Raw genomic sequence first — 16,010 nt, forward strand, 5'->3', positions numbered from 1 at the left:
CTTTTTTCTCGAAAACGTGACGTGATGGGACATTTTTGACCCCGGATTCGTGTTCAGCACGAAAAATCCGTTCAGAAACACCAGGTCCCGTCTTATTCGCAGAAAAAAAGTTGAAATTTGTAGACCAGTGTTATTAACTGTAAAAAATAAAGCAAATCCATTCAAAATTAAATCCAGAAACTAATTCAGATTCACCTCAAGCAAATTCAAAAGGTACGATTAGTTTCAGCTTAAGAAATGTAAAACCAAGCTAAACTAATAGGAAATAAAATAACAACAAGCCAAATATAATATTGAAAATAATAAAAGTCTATTAAATATATTATAACTGCCACAAGATTATAAAATTAATATATAATTAGTTAAAAGAGCATAAGTTTGTTCCTTAGTAAATAATTTAATTGCATCACATATAGGTTGAGGAATTCCTCTCAACCAGACTTTATTAGGTCCTTTTTGAAAATATAATATATATATATTTTTGAGTTATGCGTCATATTGGGCCCACCATTCTGAATTTTAAAAATCTGACTATAGATTCGTAATAAGCTACTCCAAAAGCTCCCATGTAGACAGTTTCATCAAAATTCAATATTTTTTTTTTATAAATCATCTGCCCTCAGATCCACAAACAGCCCAAATCTCCCCTACAGACTATTTCTTAAAAATATAATTTTTTTTTTAATCATCCGCCATACTGGACCTGCCATTTTTAATTCTCCAAATCTGACTTCAGAATTGCAATCAGCGAGCCCAAAAACCCCCTGTAGACTATTTCGTAAAAATGTTATATATATTTTTTTAAATCATCCGCCATTTTGAATTTCCAAATCTGACTTCAGATTCGTAACCAAAAACCCACTCGTACGAAGTTGTTGTTGACCTGCTGGCCCATGGTGCACTGTATATATATTTTCGGCCGACATGGCATGGTTGCTTCAAAACTTTCTTCGTGTGTGGTCAGCATTACTCGCATATAAAAGTACATAAAAATGTATGATGTAAGCAGGTATGTGTGCGCCCCACAAAAGCTCCAATAAAATCTGACTTATTGCCTGCTTTAGAATTTACTGCTTTTCTTAAAGCAATGGAATGGCTGAGCCGAAATCTTACTGTAGTAAGCGACTGCGTAATAACTTTAACTTAAGTTAAGTAGTCAGTACTACGAAAGGCTTTCTGTGCATTGAATGTTTGTAAGAATATTTCGCAAATATACATACATACTTATGTAGATGTGGCTGTTTTCTTGCGCTTACTTTAACGAAAATCCATGAGCACTGCTAAATAATTTAAGCAATTTCTCGCTTTAGTAAGCAGCTATCCCTTACTGTAGTCATAAACTATTTAAATATTTACAGTAAATTTAGATATGCTACATATCTATAACAGGTATTGCATACTTAAGTGAGCTTAGGAACACATACATACGTAGCCATGCCTATAGTATGTAAATGTCCTTAGTTGACACTTCAGAAATTTAATTGAAATTTATTAACGTGCAAATTCACGTGATTGTTGCATTTATTGTTGTATTGCTCGCATGCATTAAGATGTGGGGAAAATATCATTGATAAGTATTTGTAATTGACATGCTCACACTTAAGCATACAAATACACAAACGCATATCGATAAGTGTCCTTCACCCCATTTATGAAACCACATTCATACTTACATACGTATGTACATACATATATCTAAGCATGGAGGACATGGTATGTTCGTATGTATGCATATGCTGATTGCTTTTGGTCCAAATCGATTTTTTTCCTGCTAAAACTTGGGTGCATAGATCCTATGTACATATGTGAACCGACATCTGCAAGTAGGAATGTGATTATGCATTTAAATGCACTACAAAGAATTACATACATATATACATACACTCAGCAATACATTTATGCATTTGTACTCTACGAAAGTGCCAATTTCCTCGACATGCAAGCATTTTATGCACCATATCTCAATTATATGTCATTTCTCTGTGTCTGAATGCCATTTAAGAATGTCGGTGCATTGGATGTGAAGTAAATGCCAGCGAGTACATACCCTGCAGAAAAAATTGACAATTGATAAAAAATAACCCACTTGTAATTAGCTTTTCTATAAAATATATAACTTGGGTTAGCTACAAAAAGCTAACTTGAAACTAGTTGACCAGTAACGCAGGAGATTGGTTTCTTTAAACGCGTTTCTATTTAAATATCCTGCACTTCGCAAATACTTTTTCGAATTGAGGATAAATAAAAGGAAGATCGAAATTCCATATTATCATTTTGCAGTCACCTATAGCAGAATATGTAAACGAATATGAAATGTAATAAAAAAATAAAGTAAATAAAGAAAATAAAACAAATCAAATATGTTGTTTTTCCTATTGATATTTTATGCCCAAAATTAGTTAGCTACATCAAATGCAGAGGTAACCACTCTTGACTATTTCGCGACAATCGCCATAGAAATATAGTTAGCTTTCGTCGAAGAAAATATGCCGATAATAGTGACTTTTAGCTAGTTCCTAATCAACCTAAAGTTAGCTTATAGTTAAATACATTTCTTGCAGGGTATACTTATATGTAGATCGAATACTGTTTACTAATGGCGCTGCAAAGAGTTCTAACTAGTTCATTTTCATTGTTGACTTTTGCTTGTCATTGGCATTTTCAAAACAAAATAAGGCATACATATGTATGCACATAGCAAAGTATGTTTGTGGGTTTGTATATCCATATTTATGTTAGTAGATATATGTACAAAATGAGCAGAAGTGGTACTTTCAAAGTAGAACATTGTGCTAATTTTAATTATGTTTTTTTGTTTCGAATAGGTAAGTATTTTAAATTTTTTTTAATTGAGGTTGAAGCTTCGTAGCATTTGTAGTAAAAAAAAAATCAACTGGTGAGATAGACGTGAAAAAATTTGCGGATCATCAACGATGGAATGGAAGCACGAATACTAGTGCGACTAAGCTCACAATGATTGTCTACAGGAACTGCAGCAGGGAATGATCTAAAATTCTGACTACAAGAAGTACTTTCTGCCATAAAAAAGATCGTAGCAACGAATAAATATTTAGGTATATACAGTCAGCGTCAAAATATGCATACTCTGACATTATTACGATTTTATTTATTTATATTTTCCATACCAAATTTGTAGTGTAAACAGCAAAATGTTTATCGAAATTTTAAAATTTTCAGATCGATTTTTAAAATAAATTTCCAGTATGCAGCTTTGTAGCTCATTCCATTTCAGTATAATAAAGTGCGAGTTTCAAGTCGCTAACAACTACCGCTGATTTTTGAAAATCAATGGTGTTGCCCATTTTCCTCCATATACAAACCACATACTCAAAAAATGCACTTAGTAGGTATTTCTTGCATTTTCCCGAGTTCTGTATGAAATTAGAGAAAATGATTGTGGATTTTTATAAAAAATAACAAAAATTGGGTTTGCAAAACATAAAGAAATAAAACAATTTTAACAGCACTTAATAATTATTTTATGGTTTTTATTGTTTATCTCAAAAATAATAATGTTGAATTTTATAGTGAGTTTGAGTGGTTAGAGGTGCGAACATCCACACGCTAGGGCCAAATAGCGGTCACCCTCGGCAGGCAATTGCAAACCTCCGAGTGTACTTCTGCCATTATATTAAATAATGATCAAAAAGCAGGGACCGAAAATAAACAAATATCATCATTTTTATTTTCAGGCCATTGCCAAATTGTTATTTTTATTTTTTCGGTCTAACTGAATCTTTATTTATATATGTATCACTTGTAATCGTTATGATGGAGTCTGCGTTTTATGGCCGTTTGAAATCTTTTATGATATAAAAAATTAAATCCGAAAATACCGATTATTAGAAGGCCGGAAAATTAAAATAAAGAATAACGAATATTTTTTATCGAAAAAAATGATATAACAGAAAAATAGAAATCCGATTTTAACGGTTAAATTATGATTTTCGTTAAAAAGATCATAGCCGTTACAGTCCCTGTTAAAAAGTATTTTTTTTTTTAAATAAAATTTAACGACCCCTGGATTAAATTTGATATGAAAGATGTGTATACTTTTATACTAAAAGAATGCTACAAAAGTGGATAGATCCAAAGGACATTGAAACACTCCGCCAAGACAATTGAGGACAGTTGCTTCTCTGCTAAACTATTTATTTTGAATCTTGAAATCTCGACCCTCAGGTTAGGTTAAGTTAGGTTTAGGTGGCTGCCCCCTGTAAGGGGCTCACTTAGACGGTGGAAGTTGGTACTTTGTGATACCACTGCGAACGGTAACTGCTGAGGTAGAGCCAGAATTGCTGAGTGCCGAGAATGAAGTTTTGCAGGCGGCTCCTCCTGACTTGTCAGAGAGTATGAACCGAAGTGCCTAAGCCGCAATCTAGCATAAGTCGGGCAGTCTGGGAGGAAATGCTGAGATGCCTTCACCTCGTCGTCGTCCTCTATGCAGCTGCGACAGAGAGAGTCCGATAAAATATTTAATCATACTGCATGAACCCTGTAAGTACACCCACTAGAATCGAGAGATCCGGCTTCGTGAGCCTAAGGGGATTCCTAGAGCGCTCACGCCCTGGTATTCCTCCACTGAGTTGACCCGAGTTCCATCTTACTAAGAGAAGTCCACAAGTACTCAAGGGAACTCCCACCATCTCTCTTCTTGGCGATAATTCCTCACAGTTGCCGCCTCCTGCCAATTCATCAGACGCGCAGTTTCCTGCGATATCACTATGGCCTGGTACCCAGACAAGTCTCTGACAAAGTAGTATTCCGACGTTATCAAAAGCGAATTTAAGCATTCCCCAACAAGCTTCGAGCGCTCCGTAATTGAACACAGGGCTTTGATTGCCGCCTGGCTGTTTGAGTAGATGTTAACCTCCCTTACCGTCACATCGCCTCACAGCAGGCAATCGACTGCTTCCGTAATAGCAGCAACCTCCGCCTGAAACACAATGCCGTGATCTGGAAGCTTAAATTTAAGGTTGATGGAGAGCTCCGTGGAAAAACCCCCCACCGACGAGCTTCGACCCATCCGTGTAAAAGTTCACCGGTGCCTCTATCCAACCAAGGCCCTCCATCCACTTATACTTAGAAGGTATATGCGTTGAGAAAGAGCTAGCTGATGCCAGGCAAGGCACGCAGTGATTCATATTACGCGAAAAGATATCGAGGCCCACGAGAATACTAGACATTTTTATTTTTATTTTTTAAATCAGAGTACGGAAAATGGAATGGAAAAACTACACTTATTTCCCGCATATCTACTTTGACGTTTGTATTTTTTTTATATGCAGAAAAAAAAAATTTGGTTTGTGTTAAATGCTTTTCAAGTTCATACATAAAGCCTCCCAATAAACGATTAAAATGACTGACTTGAAAAGATTTAATTTAAAAATAATAGTTTCTTTCTCCATTCCTGTTCATATTTCCCTGCTTTATTGTTTGCAAATAAAATGTTTCCCCCAAGGAGCAAAAAGCACTAAGGGATAAATATATTTTGGGACACAACGGTTAAATTGGGACAATTTACTATTAAAGACGCTTTGAGAGTATTTCACTCGCACCCGGAAAGCTTCCATAGACTTACGCTCACAGCGCAAAAGTGCGCTCAAAAGCTTCTCACACAAACCAGAGAATTTGTTATAAGTTCTTTGCACAAACGTCGCTCATTCTGAAACGGTACAAATGAGCGAGCTGAAAAGAGCGTAATATTCGTAAGCTTGGTGGAAAGGACTTCACAGCAGGACAATAAAATTAATCACAACACAGAGTGTATAAAATACAAATACGTTAGGACCGTGCTACAGAGTTAGAGCTTGCGGCAGGCATGCAGAGTCACACACACTCATAGCGGCACAAAACGCAGAAACGCCATGTCATTCTATGCTAGCAAGTAAACAATGAATGCCATGTGATAGTAAATTGGCGTCCATTGATTGAATTGTTTTTGTTTTTAAATCTTATGCGCAATGTTTTTTTTTTTTGTTTTCTATTTATTTTTCATGTTCGCTCCTACGAGTGTGCGCTTGTAACAGCGAATAATTGCTACTATATGGCGTTTGTTTTCGCAGGGTTTGTTGTTATTGCTGTTGTTGTTGTTGTTGTTATTGCTGTCATTGTTCCTGCTGTTCCTGTTGTTATCGTTGCCCTTACTGCAAGTGTTGTGTTATTTTTCCTGTTTCGGCTACATTTTGGTCGTGTGGTTCGTTTCTCGTTGCCGGTTGTAGTCGTAATTGCTGTTGTTTCTGATGTTAATGTTGCTTCTGTAAATTCTATACTAGACGACTGTTATTTCACAATTTTCTTCGTTGTACACGATTAAGAAGCATTCATCTTGTAAGTACTTCATATGCGTCTACAGGCACATACATATGTACCTACGTGCGTGTATGTCTATGTGTTTTCACGTATTGGCTTTTTTATTCAATGCTTTCATTAAGCAATTTCAAAAACAGTTCACTAAAAATTCCTAGTCAATAAAAAATGGTTTGTTTTTATTTTAAATAAAATTTATTAGATTTAACAGGCGTGAGTGTACATTAGACCGAACCACCTTACAAGCAAAGAAAGTAAAGATATTGGGGGTCGCTTTTTTCGGTAACACCTACATTTGCAAATAAATCGTTCTACTGCAAAAATACTTTCTTAGCAAAAGTTTACTGCTTTTTGGTGATCTTTAATTTACTAATATTAGGTTTGTACGTCAGGGTGGTAAAAATTGAGATCTGGTGCGTAAGCATTACTTGAGGTCAAAGAACTTTGAAACAAACAAATGTTATCCTCGAGTCAAGAACATCGATGTCTAATACTTTAAGATCAGTCTGTAAATGCCGAAGATATAACAAAGATTGCAAAACAAAGAAAAAAATTGAACTTTTCTCCCGTACGGCCTAATTATGTAAATTCAATCATCAAATCAAACCTTAACCTCCAAAAAGACGTAAGCGACAGTTCTTCAAAGTTTTATTTTTGCTCTATGAACATTCCTGCATCAAAACGAGAATTGCAAAAATTTCGTTTACGTTATTTTTGGCGGTTAGGCGTCAAGCGATATGTACATTAGGGTGGTCAAAAAATAAAAATAAAAAACTAAGTCGGAATTTTAATGCTTTTTAGGATTGTTATATACTGAAAAAATATATCATATTTTTTATTTTGAAATCAAATAATATTTAGAGCATTCTCAAAGCGCGCAATACACTGACCAGTAAAAAGTCGGTAGTATTTAAAAATGGTTAAATAAACAATTGGATATTATTATCAGAAGTCTCCTGAAGAGAACCTGAGTTTTCCGATCGAAAAATATTGATTTTCAAGAATTCCATACCAGTTCTATGAATTTTTTCCCACCTTCCAGAGAGTCATAGAGAACTAACAGTACTTCTGCTTCTTCTTGGTTGGAGGCTAGCCATCTAATCGATTTTGGTCGAGCTCAATAAAGCACGTCAGTATTTTCTCTTCAATGCAACTGCCGCCACTTGGAATTTTCAAGGGAAGCCTCCTTCCTTTGATCGCCGAAAATGTCTTCCTCTTACTCTACTACGACAAGCGTGTATTTTCAGTTACCTACTCAGTCCAAAGTAAAGGCTCTGTTATGCATACTTGGCATTGCATGCACTGCTATACCATTTTACGTAGAAATCAAAAACCAACAGACTTATACGTATGTAGTGCTGTGCGTTCGATAACCGAATACACGCGAGGCTCATTTAACAGATTTCTTATGTGACAGCTCTCAAGCCATGCCAAGTATGCATAACGGAGCCTTTACGCTTGTTGAAAATAGTGATTCTCCATTGGAATCGAAGGCTGAGATCATTACCGATGTTAATGCTGGTCCCCAAGTAACCCAAACAGAGTGATTGTTGAGACTTATGATCTTGATATCGGCCAGTATTTGTGCTATACAGTTCTGTAGTTCTTAATATCTTTTACAGCAGGGTATAAAAGTCGCGCAATGTTCAGGTGCCCTGTTTTGGTAGAGGGCCTTCCTAATTCTGACGAAGGCTTTTAAATAGATAAATATTTAGATGGTGTGTATCAATCTTCGTCTACAAACCTATTTCAACATTTGTCATGCGGAGAATACCTCTTCTGTAGTGGATTTCGGCGTCGTACTTTAGTCGTGAAATTCTTTTGGACGCGTCGTCTATCTCTTCCAATGTCTCGTTAATACTAATCTCCTGTTAAACATCGTTATCGACGTTACCGGCCCTCTGTTATTTGAATAGAGTCGAAGACGTCGATAAAGATGTTAAACCGGAGATTAGTGTTAGCCAGATGACTCATACGCCATGTCGAGCGAGTAAATAAGGCTGACAGCAGTGTTGCCACATTCACAGTTTTAATTGAAAATCACTCACACATTTCAGAATTAAAAATAAGCAGAACACTAAAACATGGTATGATATTCACATAAAGGATTTAAAAAAATCACTATTAAATTCATAGAATTGTATTAACTAGTACAAGTTCTGTGAATATAACATACAAGTTTTGTCAAGGGTCAAAAACTGAACTTAAAAACAACGACGGGATATAAAAAATCGCTACGGGTATTGATCGATCGTTGCGAGATTTGCACAAAAACGTTCAACCATTCGGATATGCATTGATATTGTTCGCAGCAGATTTTACGCAAACATTGCCTGTAATTTCACCATCGATACCAGTGGATTACGATATGCTTATCATGCTACATACATAACGATCAATAAGCCGAGGTATTCTCGAGACAATTACTGGACATAGGGAAAGGAAAAACTGTTAACTTTTCGGCCACGAACAGTTTCCTTTTATTAAGTCTGTTTCAGGTAATTCACGATTTGCAGGTTTTTAGAGAAAGCTGTTCCGTACGCCAACTGCCATAAGGTTTATTAATGGCGAAAACAGATTTTAACAGACTTCTGCCGAAGAATCTATAAAATCTTCCTTTGCCTTAGATTTTGAGAAATGCTTACATTAAAGTTCGCTTGATCAGCGGGTACAGTGCGTCCACAATTTCTAGGGCAAAGTCTAAGTTTTTGCGGAATTTTAATCCATCAAGCTCGCTGTCCTGAGTTTTTTATCCAACCGATATTATTGTCAGGGCAAGACCATGAAAGCGAGAAGCAAACTAGTTTTAGAAATGAGAAATTGCTTAGTGAAAGTGAGCTTAATTCATTTGAAGGCTAAATGCAAAATCGAGAGTAATGAAAAGTGAATTGAAATAAAAATGCAATAAGGGCTGCCGACAAAAAAATTAAAACAAATCAAATAGTGCGCACAACAAACTGCTTATTCAAACGGATTTTTTGCTGCATTGGCGTTCGTATATTTTGCTGGCAAAAAAAGCTTTTATGCACATGCCTATATTTGCTATTTTGGTGTTTTGCATTCCTATTTTGAATTCATTTCTTTTTCGCTGCTGCTACCAGCAACTAAACAACCCACGCCTGTACGCATATTTTTTCCGCATCATTTAGGCAAATTTTTTCTGCACTCACAGCTAAGCCAGATGTTTGCTGTCGCTGCTGATGTTGCTGCCGGGTTCAATAAAGCGCTGCAACGCTTCGCATTCGCTGACCATGACCTGAAAATGCTGCGCGCGCCTTGTTGCCGTTGCGTTGCGGTTATTCAATTGTGCGCGTAGCACAAAAGCGCACGCAAACATGCACACAAACGCTCAGGCGAAATGCATAAGCATACAATGAAAGCAATATGCCCGGCCGAATGCTTAGAGCGCTTTTTGAATGCATCACGGCAGGCATTTGAACCATTTGAAGGTCTTAAAACAGGCTGCCCCCCACTGCGTTGTTGCCGCGCACCCAGCACCCACTAGCATTGTGTGCTCGCATTTTTTTTTTGTTGTTGTTGCTGTTGGGATAACAATGACAATGCCGTATGGCGGCATAAAATCGCATAGTGTAAGCGCAGCACAGCAAAGCTTGCTCCCAATTCGTACACGTCACGTTTGAGAGTACAGGTCGCTTGCTAGCCGCATAGCGGTGCTCCTTTGCGTGCATATCGCGTGATTATGGCTGACTGCTGCAACTGAAATTGAACGAACGGTAGGCAGCAAGGGTGACGGCGGCCGGGGGGCAACTGCCAAGTCTCAATCAACGCCATAATTGCATTCAAGTGTTTGCTGGAGAAATGCGAGCCTGGCGTGCTGTTGAGTTGTGTGTGTGTGTGTGTGTGTGTGTTTGTGTGTCTGTGTGTGTGTGTGTGGGCGGCACCAGTAGCGCCGCCACATCATTATCGACCTTCGACGACAGCGCTAGTTATCGGTGCATAGCCTAGTTTTCGTTCGGCCGTTTGTTCGTTCGCGCTCAAGTGCAACACACGCGGCATCCTTGGCGACATGCGTATATCGGCATATGCATATGCATATTAGGTTGCATCATCAAAAAAGTTGCGTTTTCCCACGGGAGTTACACAATTTATTATATTCTAAAATTTTCGCTAAAATATTTCCGAAAATTATTAAGATTTACGTGAGGTAGACCGATTTGAAAATAAGTGCTTCCAAAAATTTCGTTTGTTTGATTCCGTTGATACAATTTTCAAACATGTTTGTGCAGACCTTTTAAGATTAAACTTTTCTATCATCTGAGGTGATAGAAAAAATATTTTTTAAAGCAAATTTTATTAATAAAAAGCTCCATTTTTGTAGGTATTTTCTGGAAGGTCGAGCTCACGTAAATTTTAATATTTTCCCGAAGTATTTTGGCGCAAGTTTCAAAATATAATAAATTTTATTTTTTCCACGGAAAAATAGTACCGATTTTTATTTTGTGTGTAAACTGATGCATCCTAATGTACATACATACATAAATACCCGTATATCCATGGCTGCCTGGCAACGCGAACTTGAGCTCTTAGCTTTCATGCACTTGGCTGTGTGCTGTGCAAGTAACGGGAAAACCTATTCAAGCGCATTTCCCTTTACAAAAATGTGTATGGTTTTGTTTGGTTGCATACTTGTTCGTGTGTGTGTGTGTGCAATTATGGCTATGGTTTTCCTTCATGCAACTTTTATGCGTTTTCCTGAGCACTTGTATAACTTTCACTACTTCGACCCGGTTGCCCAGTTGATATGCGATAGCGCTTTTGTCGCCAGTCACAGTGGTTCATTCTGTAATGCAGATCATTTTACCCTCCCCACCCTTATTTAGCATATCGCGATATCCTCGGTCGTCATTTCTTTCACCTTGTCTTTTATTGGCGCCTCCACAATGGTTTCGTCGGCACAATTTCACTCCAAAGTCAGAAATTAGTGCTGCAAGGAAAAGAACCAGCGTCTAAAAACGGAGTCGTCAAGGCTGGATATGGATTCCGTTTCGCTGTCCTCGAGTCCGTCGCATTACCAGATATAGCGGCAGCCAATAGGTGTCATCTGAGCTGATTGCTTTGTCGTCATCCTATTTTCGGACTTTGAAGTTAGTAAAGAAAAAGCCGTAGTTAATAACTACCGCACTTTTTTGAACAAAATTTACTTCTCTACTCTCCAATCATGGGTTTGAAATAAGCCGTCGGGGTATGCAGGTGAGATGGTTCTTTACGAACCGAACGTTTGCGTCCGGCCTGTTGTCGATCTCTAACCTTGTTTATTGCTCTCTACAAAATTAGCACCAGCCTATACATATTTAGTCCCGGAAGCTTAGACGAAACTTTTTTTTATAGAGTTTACGCTACCAGCTTCTTTGATTATATGTATAGGCCCTGCAGAAAGCTAAACGGACTGACCTTCAGTTATCTGCCAAAAACTTAAAGCTGGATTGCTCTGAGTGATTTCCAGAACCAAATTTTCACTGGCGACATGGTTAAAGGCGGGTAAGATGTCGAATCAGCTGTGCCCTTCAGTTCATAAATTTCGTGAGTGGTATTTTGTTGTCTCCTTTCGCCTGATGTCGATTACTGTCCTCCATATTAGCCTCTGAATGCGGAATGCGGAAGCTCGAATATGCGTTAAAACTCCAAGGCCGGTCAGACTAGCTGGATTGGAAGGGACTATATTAGGCTTGTACATAGTTCTCCTTCCTTATGTTGGATCTATAGCAGCCTTAAGTTTGCTTTCCATTCGCTAATTTCATACTATTCTCCATGGGTTTGGATTTGCTTACTTATCGGCGATGGGTTAAGAGGAAAGGGCTAAATAGGTCTGCAAGAGCAGAGCTATCGTTGGTGTGGAATCGGAATTCGGACAGACCGAAAAACTCTAAACCATTTTCCATGCACTCAGGCAATGACTACATTCATTGCTCCTACCTTCCACTGTGCACGTTATTTGATATGTGTCTTTAGTGTGGTATATACATACATATTTACCTTATGCATATAATAAACAATATATTTCTTCGAATAGAGTGTATGTAAATATATACATGCATACATATTTAGATCCGTACATACAATTGCTTCACAAATATTTGCGTTGTTATACTGAGAAGCAAACAGTTGAGCAACACGGAATACAGGACAACGGAACAGGACGAATGCGCAAATAAGAGAGTTTTGCTCGCGCTGGTGGACGCTTATGTAGAGTCTGAGGTAGAAGTGGTTGTTCAAGTACTCGCAGGCAGTTATTTAAAGAAAAAGTTGAAGGAATAATACACAGAGAGTAACACTGAGCTTGTGGCACAATTTAGTTCAAGTGGCTAAGTAGACTGTGGAATATGAATGATATTTACTGCCTACATATTATATAAAAGTATGTATGTGCGCATATGTTTACATTTTCCGGCAATAATTTTCTTTCCTTGGCATATATATTTTTTCTTTTTTAATAAAATACTTAACCAACATCTGAAGGAAAATAAGAAAAGGCATCATAAAATATGTATAAAATTTCTAGTTACGAGTATGTACATATACTCTTGAGCGCGTATTTTTATATGTATGTATTCGTAGATTTGTAAATAACTGTAGCCATATGGACATAATGACCCGGCTCTGATTGCCACTCCTATACAGAGCTTTGTGGCTGGAGTGGCATGTGAAAGTACTTTACTTGTTGCTGAGTAATCAAAAGGCATATGTACAAACGTAATTGAGGCAATTTGCTAATTGAGTGAGTAATTTTTTTTTAATGTAAAGAAATTAAAAAAGGAAGAAAGTGAACTGTGCCTTGACTACAATTGTGGCAGTATTTCTATATTATACTTACGGTGACCAAATTCTAATTTATTCCACAACAGCTTACAAATCTTAAAGCCTTCTTCAATGTTCGTAGATTTATTAGCCCTGAAACAGTATTCTTTTAGTAACATAACAAATTAGTAGGATAATTTTCTCGAGATATTTACCCCGCACAATTTGTTAAAAAAATTCGTTAAATTATAGTATAATAAAGTACAATTTGAAGTCGCTAAGGCTTACCATTAATTTTTGGAATTTTTTTTTGTTGCCGGTGTTACGCATTTTTTAATACAAAGTAAGCATGTTCGACCATTTTTTTTAGAAGAGAAGGAAGTGAGCAGCACTTTCCACTCGCACTTTATAATACTCAATTTTAATGAGTTACTGCAAACCAATTTTTTTTCTAAAGATTCTAATTAAAAAGATTGCAATTTTAGAGTAGAATTAATTTTTATATTTTTTTGCACAAAGTTAGAAATTTGTATTAAACGGTTTTTGTTAGGAAAAGAGGCATTCAGATTAGAAAATAATAACTGTTTATGGAGAAAATTAGGTTCATAAAGATACCAACCACACTTAAAACTCGTTCGTAGGCATGCCATTTTAATGAGCTGTTAAGGCGTTGAAACACCGAATACGGGACAAATACAGGACATTAAGAGAAATACAGAACATTTGGCGTCCCGTATAAAATTAATTAATAACCAGCACAATGGGTCAAAAAAGAGGACTATCCCGTATAATACAGGACGGATGGTCACCGTAATTATGCTGGCTTTGATAGGGAAAAGTGATGAATACTAGAAGGAAGGGTAACACTCGTACTGTTCAGTGATTCTAAGCCACTTCTTTCTCGCATACTGCCTAGGGTCTCAGCACGACTATTGCATAGTTTCGAAAGTTAAATTTCTGCTATAAAAGAGAGGTTACTCTTGGAAAGCTTTGCTTGCGGGCTATATTTGGTTCCCACTGGCTTAAATATATGATGGTATAGGACTTCACGATTACAAAATTGAAACATATTCATCAGCATATGTATGTTGATTCATTATTTGATATATTCTGACTTGACTGACTTTAAAATTTGACAATCCCAGCTCTCCTCATTAATCTAAAGTTTAGAATTTCGCATCACTGCAACATGTTTAGCGCAGTGGTTGCAATCTATTGGCTAGCGCCTACACAATTTGTTAGGGTTTGGCCCGGCTTCTCCTCCGATTTGTGGTGTGCACCTTGATGCCCAATAAACATTTTGGCGAACTTTCGAAAATAACCTTCGATATCCAATATGAATATCGAACAGAGAACCAACTCATAACCAACCTTAGGTTTCCAACGTTCATAGTATATTGGAAATACACTCGAAATGGGTTCGAAAAACAAGGGGAGCCATAGTAACAAGTGAGCAAGTGAAATCAAGCTCATCCTTTAAGGGGAAATATAAGAAAATCACTCTCTCTCATTAAAATTCCAATTCGATAATCGGCTGGATTTCGAATTCATAACGAAAGAAAAATACATTGGATAACGAAGGTTCCGTTTTGCTGAAGAATGGCCTAGTTCTCGAAGCGGATACTAACCTATTTCACATTCGTTATCGAAGGTGAGACTCGAAAAAAAGGTTGGTATTCCAATCACTTTCGAATTGTTAACCAAGCCGAAGGTTTATTGGGTGATGTCACATAAAGTTTTACGCACACTCCGAACGGCGATTGTATATTTATGAGAAGCTAATTTTGATGACATAATACACTCGGATACTTGTCATTGGTTGCCAAAGGGCGACCTCTATTAGAAAATACTTTTTTGTTCTTTATTTTTTGATGTTAGTGGGAAACTGGACTACGGACCCTGCGGAATGGTAGCACGCACTGCTAGCCACTTCACCACAGTGGACGCCAATACCGATCAAATATCCACTTATGGTACAATCAAAACTGTCCAAGAAATGCTTGACCTTGCTCTAGGCTGATTTGTGTTCCAGGGCGCAGTGAGATTGCAGGAAACTGCAAGGCTGATTGGCGAAGGCAAATAAGTAGTTATCCGTGAAAGGGGCCAACTTCTTGCTGTCAAAGACACTTTGGTAGTACATACCAGCGCAGTTCAACCTAGTCACAATTATGATCCTTAGTGATAGTTAAGACGCTGATGAATAGGGCTATTGATTAGGACTTAACCATGTACTGAAGGGGGAGCAGATGGCCTTCCTCTACAGCTTAAAAGGCCTCAGCGCAACTAAAAATCCCACAAGAAATTTCGTCGTATTACCTGTACTGTGGTGATTTCAGTCTGTTCTTACTCAAAGTTACCCAGCAATTGGATAGAGGCACCTTTTATTGGAAGGGACCGACCATTCCAGATGTACCGGTAAAACGTACTTTTTGTTTCGTGTTCGTGGATCGTCAAAGTTTATGGGCATATTGGATACACTATAGGAATGGAAAATGAAATTTTAAAATTTGATATAAATTTCTGAGAAAATTTTTTACCTAAAGAGAGACAAATATATCTTTGGTGTGGAATATAAGCCAACACGGCGATGCAGAACGACTTTCGGCACAACTTTTAGCTCCGTCCAAATTAAGAGGTATCTCTCCGAGCCCTTTGAGAATGCCTCCTCTCGTGGATCTTTTAGAAGATTTAGCGTAGGTTACTATGGTCTATGGCAGATTTACCAGGTGTGAAGCCACTCACTTCGTTGACGATGGACTTAAGACCTTATAAGTACTCGACGTGTAGTCGTAAATTGGTCGCAATAAAAATATGGTTCTAGCCGACTTTTGGTCCTTGGGTCGTACATACGTCTAAAACACGGGAACGGTGCATTACGTCTATCATAACATGATTGATATCGTTTCTCGTCTTTCTATCTGGAG

This window comes from Rhagoletis zephyria, unplaced genomic scaffold (genome assembly GCF_001687245.7).
Source record: "Rhagoletis zephyria isolate East Lansing unplaced genomic scaffold, Rhagoletis_zephyria_1.1 Rzeph_scaffold_00057, whole genome shotgun sequence".
Lineage (NCBI taxonomy): Eukaryota > Metazoa > Arthropoda > Insecta > Diptera > Tephritidae > Rhagoletis > Rhagoletis zephyria.